We start from the raw sequence: 19,670 nt of genomic DNA, 5'->3' as shown, positions 1-19,670 counted from the left end.
TCTAGCCCAGATAAGAGACAAAATTAGGAACCTATTCTGAAGACCCTTCTAAGTTCATTAAGGAATTCCAGGGCATAACCAAGGCCTTGGATCTTACTTGGCAGGAAATTCACGTCACTTTAACCACCTACTGCTCCTTAGAAGAAAAGGACCACATCTGGGCTCTTGCCCAAATATACACAGATGAGCAAGCTGCTCGGAACCCAGGACAATACAGGGTTGGGGCCAAGGCTATTCCCAGTCACGATCCTGATTGGAATTTTCAAGCTGGCCAACAGGGCCGGAACAGACAAGATCATATGGTCACCTGTCTTATTGAGGGCATGAAAAAAGGCATTATTAAAGCAATGAACTATGAGAAGATGAAGGAAATTACTCAAGGTCCAGATGAAAACCTGACCCTATTTCAATCCCACTTGCTGATGCCCTCTGAAAATACAGTAACTAGATCCATCTAGCACCGAGGACATAACTATTCTTAACATGCATTTTATTGGGCAATCAGCTCCAGATATCAGACAGAAGCTTCAGAAATTAGAGATGGGTCCCCAGACTCTGCCCCCGGCACTCCTAGATACAGCCTTTAAGGTCTTTAACAACAGGGATGAGGCTGAAAGGGAGTCTAGGGTATGGAGGGATAAGGAAAAAGTTCAAAGAAGGGCTCAATTAATGGCCGCTGCCCTTGCCAGTGCCCTGCCTTTAGAGTCTTATCCGGGTTCAGGCCCATGAGGAGGGAGACCACTGAAGATGGGCCCAAACACCTGTTACAGCTGTCATCAGGAAGGACATTGGAGTAAGGCTTGTGCTTACTTGGCCAAGAGGGCAACCCCTGGCCCATGTCCCCTAAGCGAAAAGGCAGGACGTTGGAAAAATGACTCTCCCTTCTCCCCTTGAAAGGGAGGCCATCCAGACTCCTAAAAGGCCAAAAGAACGGCTCCTCCAACCAGCTGTCAATGTCAGTCACCGTTGACTATGAGCCAGACAACTGCCACCTCGAATGATGGGCCCCAGAATTCGTCCATTCTCCCCGCCTCAACACCGCAGAGGCCGCGCCCAATGTAAGGCTTCACGTGGCAGCTAAGAACGTCATCTTCCTTCTTGATATGGGAGTCACATGCTCTGCTCTAATTCATCTCCCCGGCTCTACACTTCCCTTCAGCCTCCTCCTAACAGGTATTGAAGGCAATCCCACCTCCTGCAGACAGACCCTGCCTGTACCTGTTGTTTTGGGTCCTTTGCTTTTACACGTAGCTTTCTAATTATGCCTCAGTGCCCTATACCCCTTTTAGGATGAGACATTATGCAGAAGCTATAAACTTCCCTCCAAATCTCTCCTAACCCTACTCTAATAGCTGCTGCTCTGCAGCCTATTTTCCCTTCTCAAGCATTTAACCCTGATCTGTCTACAATTCCTCCCTGGATCAGAAAACAGGTCCACCCCATTGTATGGGTTCAGGAAACTCCTGGCACAGCGTCTCATCTAACTCCAGCACAGAGTAGGCTGAGAGACTCTACCTATTTTTTCTGTAAGCCTCAATACCCTAATTAACAGCGAAGCTCTCTTGGGCTTCAGCCAATTACAAAGTTCGTCAGGACTAGGCTTTTCATATTCTGCAATTCCCTCTGCAATACACCATTTACTGGTCAAGAAGCCATCTGGGCAATACCGGTTGGTTCAAGACTTAAGGATTATTAAAGACACAGTAATTCCAATTCATCGTTTAGTCCCTAACCCTTATACCCTACTGGGACTAATCCCTCCGGGGACTGAATGGTTCACTGCTCTGGACTTACAGGATGCCTTCTTTTGTATTCCACTAGACCTTCAATCTCAATTTTTATTTGCTTTCACCTGGACGGACCCCACCCCCCACACTCAGGTCCACAGCCAATATACTTGGACTGTCCTACCACCAGGCTTCCGAGACAGTCCCCACCTTATTGGCCAGGCCCTAATGAGATTTGAGGGACCCTTCCCTCCCTGGGGCAATTATCCTCCAATATGTTAATAACTTAGAAAAACGTGGTCCAGGGATGGACGGACTGGGCTGGCACTTGGTCTTGGGCCTCCTGCCTTCCGCCTCTCATGGGCCCTCTTATTTCTTTTCTCCTCATACTAATCTTTGGCTCCTGCATCCTTAATCTACTAACAAAGTTTATCGCATCTCATTTGCAGGCATTTGAACACCAACTCCTCCTGCACAACCAGATTATGCTCCTACAAGACATCCAGCCCATCCCCACAAGTAACCCTGAAACTACCATCATAGCTCTGTTGACCAGAGCTCCAACTCCCAGCCTGTCTTTAGAGTTATCAGGGCCATACACTAAGGCAAACATACCACTTTCATTCTACCTGTGTCTGCTACTCAAATCAGCTCATGTTTTCTCTGTTACAAAATTTGTTAATAAGAAAGAAATAAGACAAGATGATGGCCAGTCATGATTAAGTCTCTGTGAAATCTTCAGGCCTATTCTAAATGTGATTTTTAAAAACAAACGGTATATTTCAGGATACATGGAATAAGGGTTTGTGGGCGGAGTTTTAGCAAATAGTTTCCAAAATTCTTTCCTTACTAGAAACTGAAAGTCTGCTAAGTTAGGTTAAATGATTAATATCATCACACTTTAAAGAAGAGGTGACATTAGAAAAGGAACATTGTTGTTTGCTGTGGTGCTATCTTGAGGGCTAGCCACTCAGATGGGAAAACAAGGTAAGAAGTTTGGAGACCTTAGTGAGCCATTTGCAAAGTCAGGAGGGCACAAAATGCGTCAGAGAAAATCCAGACATTTATGACAAAGCATGATTTTGACGTCAAGGGGTGAAATCTTTGGGAAATTGATGAGAATGAAGAGGAAGGGGTTGTGCTTATTGACAATTCTTGTATATGGAAAGTAAGATATGTGTGTTTGGTAAAAGAAGGTATGAGGAATGGAAATATTTTTCGTTGGAGAAAGCAATTTTGTCCTAAAGTAAGGTGATAGTTCCAGAATAAAAATGAAAAATATTGGACAAATGTTTCAACATTTCTGAAAGTTGTAGAAGGTTTATGGAAAGGGCTCTTGAAAAATAAATGTTATTTTTGGTCTAGCTAACTAAGATGGAAATAGATTTATTTAACTTTCTCTTAATGTCCGAAGTACGCTAATACAAAATTAGAACTTGGTGTTTTCTCTCTGTTCAAAGGACTGTTTTCCTGTACCATTCATATGCTCTTAATAAGAAACTATTAAGGGAAAAGAGGGACTTCATGTTTTATTAAAATGATTTCCTGTGCTCTGCATTATCAGGTCTTTGATTGATTAGGTCAGCCAAGTCCTCTTAATATTAAACGAGCTAAAAATGTGATTTAACTTTCTGTATTTACCTGTGATGACTAAGTGGAAAATTACATATTGTTCCTGAGTGACATTACGATCCTATAAGACCCAGTGTTTTAAACCTTTTGATGTATTTGAGAAACTTCCCAAATTTTCAAAATTTAAATAAAATTTTGATCTTAACCTGAAAATAACTGGCATTTTTTCAGAAGGATCCTTAAAACACTTCAAATGGACTCTCTTCAAAGGGGGAAAATTCAACTAATCAGTCCTATTTGACATGCTTAAATCTTGAGGTTTGGAAAGTGGATGTTATGCAATTGCCCCCTTCTCAAGGACACACACAACCCTTAGTGCGATTGTGTGTATCTCTGTGTCGAAGGGCTACAGCAGCAACAGTTACTGAAAAAAACTTCAAAAATACTGTAGGAAGGATTTTTCCAAACTAGGAAATCTTGTTAGCTCCGTAGTGATCAGGGGATACACTTTACCGGAGAAATTCTATAGCAGGAAATGTGGCTGATATTGCAGTATTTCCACTGCGCTTATCACCCCCAGTCCTGTAGCCTGGTGGAGTGCATAAGGAGGTGATTAAAACTCAATTGGTGAAACTTGTTGAATCTTTTAATGTGTCTTGTCCTAAAGCCCTTCCCTTGACATTGCTTAACCTGAGATCTACTCCAGTTGGTAAACATCGACTGTCTCCTTTTAAAATAATTACTGGAAGACCCCTGAGACTAGATCAGGGAATGTATGAACCAGCCTTAAGGAGACATACTGATTTCTTGTCGAGAATTTATAAAACCTCTGAAATTAACTCAAAGCTCATAGAGTGATCTTTTCACAGTGCACTTCCGGGACATAAAGACATGGCTCATCACAACCTACAACCTGGAGACATGGTCTATTAGAAGAGACATCTCCACAAAGGTCCCGTCCAGTGTTACTGGAAAGCACCATACCAGGGATTATTAATCCCTGTGCTGCAAAGTTACAACATATTGACCCATGGGGTCCCGTTTCTCCTTTAAAAAAAGGTTCCCTCACCTGCACCTGAGTCATCCCACACCTCAAAATACAGTTATCTGGAGCAGACAACATCTGAAGAAGATGGCTTGTCTCAAAATCTGGGACAAGATCAGCTTGTCTCAGCCAGCTGACAATTTTGATGCACAATTCCATGAAGTTTTGCAATATTTTCATCAGTTCTGCTCATTACTGGAAGCCCTGACCTCTCTTCATCAGTGATGCCTTCTGTCCCCTCAGAAAAACCATTAATCCATTTGTACACTGCCGTTTTTTTCATGGCATTATCCCCATAACCTTAACCTAACATGTCCCTGATTTCACTTCCACTCTTGCCAAGCTGAACAAGAAATTTAATGTTTGTTCATCGCTCTAATTGAAGCTCAGGCATTCTTGTGATGTCACACAAAAACATGCAACAACAGTAATGAATACCACTCAGTAAGACACCACCACACGTTGACCTGAACACAGCTGTGAGACACTGATATACCAAGGTTATGAAACCTTAGCAAGCTGTTGTACAGTGCTGCCAATGTAAGTGCTCAGTGGCAAGTTCTCGAACTTAGTTATCAGACCTTGCATACACAGGATGGGATATCACCCAGCCTTAAAAAGGAATGACGCACTGACCTGTTGTGCAACATGAATGAACCTTGAAAATATACTGATTGAAATCAGCCAGATATACAAATATATGGTGATGGAAGGAGAACTGACTCTGGGTGGTGAACACACAATGGGATTTATAGATGATGTATTATAGAATTGTACACCTGAAATCTATGTAAATTTACTAACAATTGTCACCCCAATAAATTTATTTTTATTTTTATTTTATTTTTATTTATTATTTATTTTTTTATTAAATTTATTGGGGTGACAATTGTTAGTAAATTTACATAGATTTCAGGTGTACAATTCTGTATTACATCATCTATAAATCCCATTGTGTGTTCACCACCCAGAGTCAGTTCTCCTTCCATCACCATATATTTGATCCCCCTTACCCTCATCACCCACCCCCCACCCCCTTACCCTCTGGTAAACCACTAAACTATTGTCTGTGTCTATGAGTTTTTCTTTCTCATTTGTTTGTCTTGTTCTTTTGTTGTTTTTGGTTTATATACCACATATCAGTGAAATGATAGGGTTCTCTGCTTTTTCTGTCTGACTTATTTCACTTAGCATTATACTCTCAAGATCCATCCATGTTGTCACAAATGCTCCTATATCATCTTTGCTTACCGCCGAATAGTATTCCATTGTGTATATATACCACAACTTCTTTATCCATTCATCTATCGAAGGACATTTTGGTTGTTACCATGTCTTGGCCACCGTAAACAAAGCTGCAATGAACATTGGAGTACACGTGTCTCTATAGAGAAATGCTTTCAGATTTTTTGGGTAGATACCCAGAAGAGCGATTGCTGGGTCGTATGGTAATTCTATTTGTAATTTCTTGAGGAACCTCCACACTGCCTTCCATAGCAGCTGCACCAGCCTGCATTCCCACCAACAGTGTATGAGGGTTCCTTTTTCTCCACAGCCTCTCCAACACTTGTTACTATTTGTCTTGTTGATGAAAGCCATTCTGACTGGGGTGAGGTGATATCTCATTGTGGTTTTCATTTGCATTTCTCTGATGATTAGCGATGTTGAGCATTTTTTCACATGTCTATTTGCCATTTGTAAGTTCTCTTTGGAGAAATGTCTCTTCAGGTCCTCTGCCCATTTTTCAATTGGGTTGTTTGTTTTTTTGTTGTTGAGTTTCATGAGTTCCTTGTATATTTTGGATATTAGCCCCTTATCAGAGGCACTGTTTGCAAAAATCTTCTCCCATTCAGTTGGTTGCCTCATTATTTTGTCAATAGTTTCTTTTGCTGTGCAGAAGCTTTTCAGTTTCATATAATCCCATTCGTTTATTTTAGTTTTTACTTCCATTGCCTTTGGAGTCAAATTCATAAAATGCTCTTTGAACCCAAGGTCCATAAGTTTAGTACCTATGTTTTCTTCAATGCAGTTTATTGTGTCAAGTCTTATGCTTAAGTCTTCGATCCATTTTGAATTAATTTTTGTATATGGTGACAGAAAGCAGTCCAGTTTCATTCTTTTGCACATAGCTATCCAATTCTGCCAGCACCATTTATTGAAGAGGCTGTCTTTCCTCCATTGTATGTTTTTAGCTTCTTTGTCAAAAATTATCTGTCCATATTTATGTGGTTTTATTTCTGGGTCCTCAATTCTATTCCATTGGTCTATGTGTCTGTTTTTCTGCCAATACCAAGCTGTTTTGATTATTGTAGCCCTGTAGTACGAGCAAAAATCAGGGAGTGTGATACCGCCAGTATTGTTCTTTTTTTTAAATATTGCTTTGGCTATTCAGGGTCTTTTGTGGTTCCAAACAAATCTGATGATTTTTTGTTCTATTTTTTTAAAAAATGCCATTGGGATTTTGATGGGGATTGCATTAAATCTGTATATGGCTTTGGGTAATATGGCCATTTTAACTATGTTGATTCTTCCAATCCATGAGCACAGAATGTCTTTTCATTTCTTTGTGTCTTCTTCAATTTCTTTCAAAAATGTCTTATAGTTTTCAGCATATAAATCCTTCACATCCTTGGTTAAGTTTATTTCTAGGTATTTTATTCTTTTTGCTGCAATTGCAAAAGGAATTGTTTTTTTCTATTTCTTTTTCTGAGATTTCATTGTTGGTATATAGGAAAGCAATGGACTTTTGTACGTTGATTTTGTAGCCAGCAACTTTACTGTATTCGTTGATTGTTTCTAATAGCTTTTTGGTGGAGTCTTTAGGGTTTTCTATATATAGCATCATGTCATCTGCAAAGAGTGACAATTTAACTTCTTCATTCCCAATTTGGATGCCTTTTATTTCTTTCTCTTGCCTGATGGCTCTGGCAAGGACTTCCAACACTATGTTGAAAAGCAGAGGTGATAGGGGACAACCTTGTCGTGTTCCTGAACGTAGAGCAAAGGGCTTCAGCTTTTCACTATTAATTATGAGATTAGCTGAGGGCTTGTCGTATATGGCCTTTATTATGTTGAGGTATTTTCCTACTATACCAATTTTATTAAGTGTTTTAATCATAAATGGATGTTGTATCTTATCAAATGCTTTTTCTGCATCACTTGATAGAATCATATGATTTTTGTCCTTTATTTTGTTAATGTGATGTATCATATTGATGGATTTGCGGATGTTGAACCATCCTTGTGCCCCGCACCCCAATAAATTTAATTAAAAAAAAAAAAGAAATCAGCCAGATATAAAAGGCTACTGTCATGCGGGAGACCTTGCTCGTTGCGCCATGTGTCTCGTGGGGCAGCCTGTGGGGTCTCAGCTCCCACTCCACACATAAGAATGCAGGATATGGTGCGGTCAAAAAGGAACACCCATGGAGACATAGATGGGGAAGTCATACTACTATATTCTCGCTGGTGGCTGGGTTGGAGACACAGGAAGCAGGAGCCACACTGTCTGCAACCTGCAGTCCTAACTGCAATCCGCGCTTGCCAGCCACCATCTTCTTGCTAGCCCTCATTTTTTTGCTGGCGTAGCCACAGCAGTTATATTAGTGGCCAATGGCTCACTGGTTACAGCTGACGGCCATCCAATCACAGTTGATGGCCATTTACTACCTGAGCCAGCACCTTTCTATGTGAGGCCGAGAGCCTGGAAACTGCACTCATGGCTCTGCCCCCACACTACATAGTGGGGCAGACGGGTTGCTCAGTTGGTTGGAGCACGTCCTCTCAACTACGAGGTTGCTGGTTCAACTCCTGCAAGGGATGGTGGGCTGTGCCCTCTGCAACTAACAATGGTCAACTGAACTTGGAGCTGAGATGTACCCTCCACAACTAAGATTGAAAGGACAACAACTTGACTAGCATGGAGCTGATAGGTCCTGGGAAAGACACACTGTTCCCCCATAAAGTCTTGTTCCCCTTCCCCAACAAAATCTTTAAAAAGAAAAAGCCACATAATGTATGATTCCAATTATATAAAATATCCAGAAAAAGGCAAATTCGTTCATACAAGATGTATTTTAGTGGTCCCTAGGAAGTAGGGTTTCCACGGTTATCATAGTTATCACTGTTTTTAATGTAAAACTCGGTGGTTTGTGTACATTCACAAAGCTTTGGAACATGAATATACAATCTAAATAAGGAAAGACACCCTATTTTAAGTGAAAATTCTGTGGGGACTGACTGAAATGTGATCTGATTAATTTTCCTGCAGCAAAACCCACTCGTGAGAATTCTAGCACCTCACACCTGTGGCTGTACTGAGAGCACTGCTGTGCAGGCTGGGGCGAGAGTTCCACTGCCCACACAAGGCGGTAGATTGCTTACCATAAGCCCCAATGTGGGGGCATAGATGGAGGACTGGGCTTTCAGCTGCCAAAGGTCATAGGTCCAAAACAGTCTGGAACCTTCCTTTATACCTGGTGAGATTACTGGTGAGTGTTTCTAAAGGGAACAGATCCAAGGTTGCTGTGCCCCCTGTCCCACCTCTGACCCCGGAGGTCACTAGGCCCTCCTGTCCCATTCTGGACAAGGGGTGATTTGTGGGAAACACACTCCAGACGTCCCAGTTCTGGAGGAAAACTCAGGAGAGACCACTGGCGTATGATTTTCTGCCTGGTCAGCCCCAGCAGGAGCGTTTTTTTTTTTCTGTCTCCAGAGTAGGTGGAGAAGGAAAATGCCCAGGCCAAGAAATGATGGCATTTCTGCCCGGTGAGGCCTTGCCCTCCATCTGTGCCCATCACTCAAGGCCCCAGAGGAATGTAACTGACCGATAGGTAATTCGGAGGTGGAGCCCGTAGAAACGTCATGAATACAGGGCGGGGCCATAGAACTGTAAACGGAAGGGACCGTGGGAAGGGTCTTCTGTCCAATCAGGGCCATCTGCATGCGGAACTCTGTCCAGTCATAGTCTTCCGGTGGGCGAGTGTCTGGTCTACCGTCCAATCAGAGTTCGGGAGCTTGGTGTACCATCCAATCAGAGCAGGGGTGGCTGCATTGCCCGCCCCCTGGTGGCTGCTCTCGGGAGCCGGAGCTCTTTTCCATTATTACGCAGCGGCGCGTCTCCGTGAGTCTCCGCCCATCGCTGGCAGCTGCGGGCGGAGGCGGCGAGGAGGAGGCGGCGAGGAGGACGCCGAGAGCTTGGAGCGGCGGGAGATGGTGAGTGCGCGGGTTTGGGGCTCGAGAAGGTGAGGGGCCTGTTGCTAACCGCCCGAGTTTTCTGGAAGCGGCTCTGGACCGTTTCTCCCGGCGCCACACCGGGTCCCAGCGGAGACCACTCCTCGGGCCGCAGGGGGTTCGGGGGCTCCGCCCGGTCCCAGCGTGTGGCGCACGGGGGTCCTGACCCAAAAGCAGCTCGGTGGTGGGGTGGAGAGAAGACGGGACCACCGTTGGGTTCGGTGGCCCGGGGCTGAATGGGGGCGGCGTGTAGGGACGAGGCAGGACCTCAGAGCTGTGCCCACGTCTCACATCGCGCAGCAAAGGGCTTCTCTTTTCTGGGCAGGAGGGTGACCGGGAGGCGGCGCGACAGGGACCGTCCTCCCTGCGCTGAGCACGTTCTCACCGCCGCTCAGCGGCGGCTGCTGCTGGTCGGTGCTTGTTCAGGACCGGGGTGCGGGGAGGACAGAGGCCGGGTAAAGCGTGGGTAAAAAATGGGGTATTGTGATCGTGTGGTCAAGCCCGTGGACTATGAAAAATCCACTTTATTTGCTGAGTTTAATTTAAAAGAATTACCGCAAGGGTTTCAAGAATTGGGCAAAGAGAAATTTCCTTTGACACACGGGAGTCAACAAAACTGGAAGGACCAGGAGTGGTTGGGATGGCAGGTCCCAAGGCCAGCGTGTTCTCAGGGGCTGTCCCCTGGCTGGGTGAGGACAGGCCATTGTTCAGGGTTAGGGGGTTAGGAGAGAAGCCTAATCAGAAGCCTAATCGTTTGGCCAGCGAGCATTGGCTGTTTGGTCACTGGAGTCGTGCAGCTCATCTCCTGGGAGATGAGACTCAGAAGTGATGGGGGAGGGGCAGTGGGCAGGCCCTGGCCTTGTCCTGAGTAAACAGTGGGGCAGCTGTGAGTCTTACCTGACTTGAATGGGAAGCGGGGTACCTGCAGAGTTACCTTTTCCAGATCCAAAGGGAGGGGCCTTTCCTTTCACCGCCATCAGTGCTTCCAGGAGCACAGGGCTCAGAGGATTCAGCATTGTCACCTGACGCCTGTGAGCAGCCTCCCCTGTGTCCAGCTGCACTGAGAGCTTTCCCTCATTCCGGCCTCCGGTTTTGGCTCATGTAAAACGACTGAATTCTTTTTGTCTACTTCTTAGTGAGGGTGGTAACAGTCCTGGGTCTTTGCCTCTTCTCACTTTTATTCTGTGTCTGAACAGATGTCTGCATCGGCCAGAAAAAAGTGTCTCAGATGCTCAAAATATATCTTCCATTAGAATTGGGGGAAAGTAGTTCCACACTTTCATGGGAGGTTGGTTGATTTTAGGATTAAAGTATTGTTAAAAATCATAGTGACTCAGGGTGCAGAGTGTGTGACCCCGTGATTCCTTCCCACTTCCTGCTAATAACTGGTCCTCAAAGGTTTATGCACATTTCACTAAACGGGACTTGTGAAACTGACTTGTGTTCAGTTCTCATTAGATGGTATAGAGTTTCTTACTTGAGGTTAATACTGAACTAACACCTGTTTTCTGAAAGAGCTAAGCAGTTTCGTGTTCTTTTAAATGATAAAAGTGTCCTAGAATTGCATCCCCCACTTTGTCCTTGAACAGTGGAGGAAGCAGTGATTCTGGGGATCTCATTTACATACATAATGTGGTCCTTGTGTCATCTAAGTCTGTGCTTGAAGCAGGTGGGTCCCCTAGGATGGGACAAGCTGCCGGAAAAGCTAGGCCTGTAGAGGTTAGGGTGCACTGGGGTGGTGCTGGGGGCCTCCTCCTGCGGGCGGCCTCCAGCCCCCAGGGCCACCCAGAAGGAGCTGGTGGTGCTGAGAGAAGCCACAGAGCCTGGGAAGGGGGACCCACCTGCACGTGGGCTGGGTGTTTGTCCTGTCCGAGGTGTACTGTGGTTACCTTGCGGCTGCTTCTAACCCAATAGTTGTTTTTTGCATTCAGATTTAATAACAGTACAAACACCTGTGACCTCACTGCTCAGGTGAACAGCGAGGCCCTGGGCAGCTGTTCGCATCCCTGTCTTCTGGGTATTTCTGCCAGGTCTTGTCTTCCTGCCACAGCCAGTGTGACTTGCCTGACTCTGTTATTCTGCATACCTTTGTCACTTCTCATTCATCGCCCAGCAGTGTGTTGTTTGATTTTGCCTCATGCATTTCCAGTAAGTGACTATTACCATCACTACACCAGTAATGTCACACGGACTTCTCTCTGATTCTCAGCCCACTGTGTCACATGTGCTGACGTCTCAGGCTCGGTCCCCCTGTTTCCTCACCTATTACAGTGCTGTGTGTCCTGGGTGCTGTCAAGTATGTTTCTCATTAGTCAGCAAGGCTACTACAGGGATTCTGGGGTTTGTCTCCAAGTGCAAATTGCAACTTAAGGTTCTGCATAAAGAAGCAAATTGTGGGCTTATAGATTATGGACAGATTTAAATTTACTAGGAAATAAATCTGCATCAGGTTGGTTATTTCCCATGAAGTCGATGACAGGGACATTCACTGTCCCCTGTCGCTAACCGTTCCTCATCCCCCGTGTGTTACAGTGTCCGTCGTCCCCACCCCGGGGCAGTGCCTGCTCTGGCAGAGATTCAGGCCCCACAGAGGGTCCCGTGTCACAGACTCCCATTCTTATCCGTGGGTCCCTCCTCCTGTTGTGCTGAGCTGTCCCAGTGACTCTTGTGACTTAATGTCTTGATGAGACGTGGGGAAGTCCGTCCACCTGGTTCTGTAGAGAATGTGGCTATTCCTAGACATTTGCTTTCCGTTTAGTTTTAAGAAGTAGTTTTTCATAAAATCAAAAGCAAATAACCCCATCCTCATGTGGCTTTAAAGGAATTTTATTACAACTCTGTATACTTGAAGATTTCCTGTCATGATGGTGTTGAGTTCACTTTCAGAGAACAATTGTCCTCTTTCTATTTCTTGCTTTGTAGTCTGATGTCATTCAGTAAGATTTTTATGATTTTTCGTTATGACCATTTTACTCTTTATTAGATGTTGAATTGGATAAAGTAGTTCTCCTGTGTCTTCTTTCTCCTTTACTTTCACATGGAAATTTCACTTCTGACAGCTTTGGTCACCAGATAACGCAGCGTTTCCCTGCCACAAGCAGTGCTGTGTCACCAACCAGGGGTCCTGGAGTTTACTTCAATTCTGACACTAGCTAGTGGACTTCCTCAGTGGAGTTAATGAATTCTGAACCTATTTCTAGCTCCTGTCTTCACCTGCGAGATATTACGCCTGAACAGTGCACCCTTCTAATGTGACAGCCCTGCTGGAGCCACCCAGAGTCGCCTCATTAGAACAAAAGGTTCCCCTAGTGCTCTTATCACTTAGGAAATTACAGACGTTTTAGGAGCCCAGTGCACAAGATCAGGGGTAGAGTCAATATATATACTTTCTGTTATATCACACATGTAATTTCAAATGAAAACAAAATTTGTAGTATATTGCAAGTTTGGATTAGAATTGTTTCTAATTGTTTGCACTGTCTTTAGCAGATTAACTGCTGTTGGTAGTGATGTAAAATGAATAGTTTTATGTTCACAGCGCCTTAAATTCTGCAAACTCGCTAAAGAGAATATTTTAAGCTTTTTATTGTTCTTTGTGGATCTTTCATATTTATACTTTTAGCTGTCAATATGGGCAACTTGTTTTCTACTGTAATTCTGATGTGTTTGTTTCTGGTGACTCCGGGAGGGGGTCTCTACAAGGAGTGAGGTAACGGGCCTCCGTGTTTTACCTGCTGTCGGGGAAGGGTGTTTCTTTCCATCATTAGATGTCCTCCAGTGAGCATGTCTTTTCCACGTGTCCTCCCGCAGACTCTGCAGGGTCGTGCCTATCCTTAGCTGCTAAGGGTTGTCGTGGGGACGCCTGTGAACTAGGATGCATCTTGGTCTTCACCTACCATGTTTCCCTGAAAATAAGACCTACCCAGACAGTCAGCTGTAAGGGATCTTTTGGAGCAAAAATTAATATAAAACCTAGTATCATATTATATTAACTAAGACCCGGTCTTATTTTACTATTTACTATTTTACTATTTACTATTTTACTATATTTTATAGTAAAATAAGACCGGGTCTCATATTAATTTTTGCTCCAAAGGACTCATGAGAGCTGATTGTCTGGCTAGGTCTTATTTTCAGGGAAACACAGCATTCAGGTACTGTGATATGGTCTTTTTAAGGTAGTATTGTGATAAATTATAACTGGTTTCATCGTGTTTAACTGTACAATGCAGTGTATGTAGAAAGTGCATAAGCAACTGCACAGCCGCCTACAGAACCTGAAGTGACCGTCCTCACACCAGACACCCCACATGAAATGACTCCCTGGACAGGCGTCCTGTCCGGGTGGATCACACGTGTATGCTCCCTGAAGTCATTGGATTCATTTCTGCACGTTTTCTTGTGGGTGTCTGCATCTGCATTCTGATGTCCGATTTTCAGTTTTCTGTGGTTCACAGTTCTGTACCTTCTCGTGGAATCGTGGCTCACTCACTTTTGTCGTTCCCTAGTGTCCCCTGATTGGACTGTACCAGTTTCATGTTTTGATTCCATGGTGGTGGCACGTAGGTGGTTTCAAGGATTTTTCCAAGACAAGTGCTTCTAAGCACAATATTGCGTATCTCGTGCATTTGGGTGTCCTAGGCTCATCTTCTCAACATTTCCCACACAGGACCCCGTCCTCCCCCAAAGCCATGTTCCAGGTATGCCCTTGTGTTCTGTGTCCTTTGTGCCTGCATCCACCCCTGATCCTCAGAAAATGGGTTTGGACGAGACGACGATGCCACAGGAACCAAGAGGATAAGAAAACAGTCCTCAATCTGTGGAGATCAAGGCAGCTGTGAGTTCTTGCAGGAGGCCCAGGGAGAGTGGGAGGGACTCTGTTGTGCCTGGTGATGGGGTGTGAGCTTTGACCTTCCCGACCCCGGGATCACATGACGTGTGTCACCTGTGGGCTTGTTACCAGTTTGCCTGAAGTGGCCCAAGTAGGATAGTGGGAGGGGATCTGAGACTGTTCCCAGTCAGAGCACAGATCACATCACAGATGGAGCCAGTCTCTTCATGAGAACTCACTGTGATGTTGGCCTGAGGCCTGGCATAGGTATCCTCTCATTTCATTTAATATGAATTTGTCTGAGTGTGGATTTTGAAAGCCAAGTGTCCTCAGGACGTATCTTAGGACCAGCAGGTGTTGGAACCCACTCTCCCAGGGCTTTGGAGAGAAGCAGGAAATATGTCAGGAGTCCGGCCTCTGCTCTAATGTTTCAGCACCTATTACAAGGTGTAATGTGCTGCGTCACGGCTGAGGTTTGTGCAGCCCTGTCATTGTCCCCTCCAGTGGTGGGAGAGATTGGATATAAATACTATAGACAAGGAGAACATCCTTGAGTGTTACTGATGAGTAAATGATTATGTGATGATGGGACCCCACTTTTGCACTAACACCTGGAAAGGGGCTCAGAGCCAGAAGGCCTATCCTCTCTTAGCTCAGTTACATCAGATGCCCAAAAGGGTGCAGCCGTGTGTTGCTGGAACCACAGCTGCTTCTGGAACCTGACAAGACCAAGGGGAAAGCGGCAAATCTGAGTGTCACCCTGGGAGACATTTCCATGTGTTACAATGATGGACTGGATAGTCAGTCATGATGGAATGAGCTTCTTGAAATGTCAGTATCTTCCCACTGTATGATTGTTTTGCTATAAGGACTCCGTGTTCAATGACCGGGGTTGGCCTGTGACATTTGAATAAGAAATATATGTATTTCATCATTCAGATAACGAAAATATTACTCATTCGTATTTGGCTGTGGTCCAGAGTTCTGGCTCACAGCTTCCAAAAACCCTTGGAATTTCTTTTAGTGTTGACAGTACTGAAGGTGTCTTTTGTTTTGTTAATGAGGTGACTTTTGGAAAGCCCCTGAGGATGGGGCTGGTTGTCAGGGGAGCCAACATGTGATTAGAGGTTTGGAACATGTGATTAGAGTTCAATTACTGCTGCCCAGTGATGTAACCATTGTAACCAATCATGTCTACGTCGTGGCACCGCCATAAAAACCCAAAACAGGTTCCGGACAGCTTCCATCTTTGGTGAACACGTGCAGATGTGGGGAGAGGAGGCACTGCAAAGGGTACAGAAGCTCCAAGCCGCTTCCCTTCCCTAGTATCCCCATCTCTTCCATCTCCTGTTTCTGACTTAACCTTTTATACTAAACAGGTGACCTAGTGAGTAACACAGTTCCCTGAGTTCTGTGAGTCTGCCCAACAAATTAACCAAATTCAAGGAGCGGGTGTCCTGAGAACTTCTGCTTTCTAGGCGGTCGGTGAGAAGTACAGGTGACAACCTGGCCTTGAGAGTGGCCTCTGAAGTGGGGGTGGGGTGGGTGGCCGTCTCCTAGGACCGAGTCCTGTAGTGTCTGATGCCATCGTCCGGTAGGTCATGAGAATGGAGTTGAATTCTTGACACTGAGCTCTGTTCTGACAGTTGCTTGGTGGAGGTTTGCTTACCACCCCCACAGTCAAAAATTAGTGTCAGAGTGCAATTTACATCTAATCTAAAAAATGCCTTCCCATAAGTGGTTTATAAAATGTCAACTTCCTTAATGTCTGAAGCATCTGTAATTTCATGTTTCCCCACTCTTTCCTCTTGTTGCCCAAGATCTATTGTTTTAGAATAAAATGGCCATTAGGATAAGAAGGTTGTATTTTTCGTCTGCCTCAATTTATTTTCCAACACCTATAATTCAGGTATAATTTAAATACCAGAATCTTAACCTGTTGAAAGTATAAAATCCAGTGGCATTCATTATATTTGTAGCATTGTGCTCCCATCCTCATGTTCTCATGTTAAAACGTTTTCATCCCCCACAGACTCTCAGAAGTACTGGCCCTCACTCCCCATGCAGTGTGCCTGTCCCTGGGTTCTAGGCATGGTGTTAATCTACTTTCTACAGATTGGCTTTTTCTGTGCATTTCATGTAAGTGATATTACACTGTGTTATGAAGCCTTGTAATGTCCTTAAGGTTCATTGATTTCATGTCACGGATCACCCCGTTATTCCTCTTATTGCCACATATAGTTTATTGCATGAATTTCGTATGTTTTACTTCTCCAAACCTGTTGGACTTTTGAGTTGTTTCCACTTTTTGTCTGTGATGAATCAAGCTGCTGTCGTGTCTGCACATTAGTTTTTGTGATGTTGTTTCCCCTGGGTACGTGGACACCTAGGAGTGGAATTGCTGTGTTATGTGGTCACCATGCTCACAATTTTGAAGGATCTGCCATGCTGTCTTCCAAAGTGGCTTCCCCACGTCACTGCCTGTCAACTGTGTGTGAGGGTCATGCCGTCTTTACGTCCTCGCCTGCACTTGTCTGTCTGTCTGTCTGCACAGCCGTCCTAGTGGTGTGAACAGGAATCTGCTTCATGTTTAGTGTCTTTCATTTGCTAATTGGCCATTTGTATTTCTTCTTTGGGAAATGTCTACTCACATTCTGTTCCCCATTATGTGTCTTTATATTGTTGTCTTTTAGTTTTCTTGTCATGTGAGCTCCCCAAATATATTTTGAATAAAAATTCATACCCATTGTGTGCTTATTAAACTGCTGTTGCAACTACCATTGAAGTAGTATTGTTTCCATAGTTGTTTTGACGTATTTTTTTCTATAGATTTTAAGAACATATTTTTGTTTTTAAAAGTCTATGATTTTCATAATTGTTTTGCTCTTTATTTTTCTTTGGGTGTGGTGCCATCCCCTATTGCTCTAAAGGCATTCATCAGTTATATTTTATACTATTAACGTCACATTTGTCTCTATTACCTTTAGATCCTTCAGCAATTTTTCTTTGTGGGGCCATTTTCTGAAATTCCAGGCCCTCAGTTTTGCTTAAGAATACCTACTGGCTTTACAGTCTTTTCAGGAATCAGCTACTTCTTTTACCTACAGGTTTGCCAGGCCTGGGCCCTGGCCTGAGCCTGCGCCCTCAGTGTCACCATCATCCTCGGAGGGGTCATGTCTCTGCCTCTTGCACATGAGAGGACTCAACCAGGCTCCTTGATGCTGACGACTTCCAAGGCGAGAGTTGTCAGATCAGCAGCCCTGGAATCTCAGTGTTCACGATATCTAGATATTCTGGTTCCCGGTCTTGGTGTTGTTATGGAAAAAACTTCTGAGTAAGCCAAGAACCCATTTCTGTGTTATCTGAATGACAAGTTTATTTTCCAGTCTTTACCTTACCCAACCATCTGCCTCATCTCAAGAGAAATCATTTTATAATTATGTGAGAAGTAGTTGTCAGTTGTCAAACTTTGCAGGTTCCAAGCACTGCCCATCACCGAGGGTCTCTCATGTGGTTTGCTTGCTCGTTGTCATTTCCCATGAGAACATGAGCTCAGGCGTCCTAGGAATTGAGTCCGGGTCCCTGGCGGCCTCCCCCACCCTCCCGCACACAGTGGTGAAGAGGAGCCTTGTTGAGATAGAACCTGTGGGATGTTTCAGGACACGGTGGTCTTTGCGGATGTGGCTGTGAACTTCACCCGGGAAGAGAGGGCTTTGCTGGATGGTGCTCAGAGGGAGCTCTGCAGAGAAGTGATGCAGGAGACCTGCCGGCACCTGGCCTCCGTGGGTGAGGACGGCTTCATTCCTTCCCTTAGCTTTTAGACAACAAATCTTTGTTATAATTATTCTTTCTTTTGAAGACCAAGTAATGAAAATATGTTGAACAAAGACAGGTGCACTGTAAGTATTCATGGAGCAACCTGGAGTCAGACGGCTTTCCCATGAAAACAAGGTTTCATGTATCCAATGACTATTAATCTCCTACAAAAGTCTAAGACTCCCTAATTGTAAGCGAGACCATCGTTTCTGGTTGCTTTGGGGTGTGAGAGCAGCTTGGTTTCCACCCCTGCGAAAGTTACACTGTGCTTAGTACACAGTTGACATGGTCATTTTCCTGCAATTAATCCCGAATGTAACCAACATCAATGGTTCTTAAAGACCTCAGTAATGGCCCAGCTCATGAGACGTTTGGTGCCCTCCATCCTCCATCATGACAACCTTTTCTCCAGGAGCAGGGCAGCACCACACACACTACCCAATCAGCCAATGGCATCTGGGGACCGTGAGAAAGGCTCCATGTAGGGTCTGTGTGTCTGAGAACTGTAGGAGAGTGGCAACCCTCAGGGAACAACAAGTTCTAGATAAGGGAATGATTTTTGTCCATGCACATCAGAAGCATGACTCAGTCTGTTTGAGGAGGGTGATGTTTGTCATGTCTCTGGCTGTCTTGTTGGACCTGTTTCCATCCTACAACACTTGGAAAGACTTTCTGTGGGTCCTGTTCTACAGGGAGCACTTGGGCTCTTGGGTTGTGCCCATTTCCTTCCGACTTTGCCCTCTGTGACAATATTTATCTGAACATCAGTCTCCATCTCTTTTGAAGTATTTCCTAAAAAACAGGTGTATTGTAGCCTTCACTACACTCTGCTACCTTCAAGTACATGTGAGAACGCACACTGTGGAGAAACTCTATGTGTGTCAGGAGGGTGGAAAGGCCTTCACTTTTCAATGTACCCTTCAAAGACGTGTGAGACCACTCACTGGGGAGAAAGCCTACAAATGTGGGAAGTGCAGAAAAGCCTTCAGTAAGCGATTTGACCTTATGTTACATTTGAGAACACACACTGGGGAGAAACTGTATGAGTGTGAGCAGTGTGATGAAACCTTCAGTACACTCTACTATCTAGGATTACATGTGGGAACCCAGACCCAGAGAACCCTGTGAATGTAATGAGTATGGAAAGGCATTTGGTATTCAGTCCATACTTGTAAAAAAAGTGAAGAACATACAATGGGGAGAAACCTATGAATGTCAGCAAGGAGGGAAAGCTTTCGGTGTTCTGCAACATACACACTCAGGAGAGGACACATACTGGGGCGTACGTCTGAACACAAGAACTGTGGGAAGCCTTCAGTCTCTTAAAAGCATCTCAACCTGAACAGACACCAAAGATATCCATGAATACAAAGAATGTTGGAAACTTTTCACTTACGTAGTATCTGAAATATAAGAGCAGGACAGACATCTTTTACATGTTACAAAT

General features: G+C 44.5%; 1 protein-coding gene across 4 annotated transcripts in view; it reads left to right on the top strand.

Annotated features, from left to right (window-relative positions):
• The window catches only part of LOC308508980 (uncharacterized protein), a 146,150-nt gene that overhangs the window by 90,632 nt on the left and 35,848 nt on the right, over positions 1–19,670 (top strand). Inside the window, exon 1 of one of the 4 annotated variants that reach the window (XM_081076502.1) lies at positions 9,403–9,558. The exons of 1 other annotated variant lie outside the window; for it this stretch is intronic. The gene's annotated coding sequence lies outside the window, so the exon portion shown is untranslated. Of the gene's footprint in view, positions 1–9,402; positions 9,559–19,670 lie in introns of those variants that run through there. 2 more of the 4 variants (XM_081076503.1, XM_081076501.1) reach the window with 2 other exon arrangements.

This window comes from Rhinolophus hipposideros (assembly GCF_964194185.1).
Source record: "Rhinolophus hipposideros genome assembly, chromosome: 16".
Taxonomy (NCBI): domain Eukaryota; kingdom Metazoa; phylum Chordata; class Mammalia; order Chiroptera; family Rhinolophidae; genus Rhinolophus; species Rhinolophus hipposideros.
Note: the sequence above shows the minus strand (reverse complement) of the source record. Positions and strands in the feature narration are given on the sequence as shown.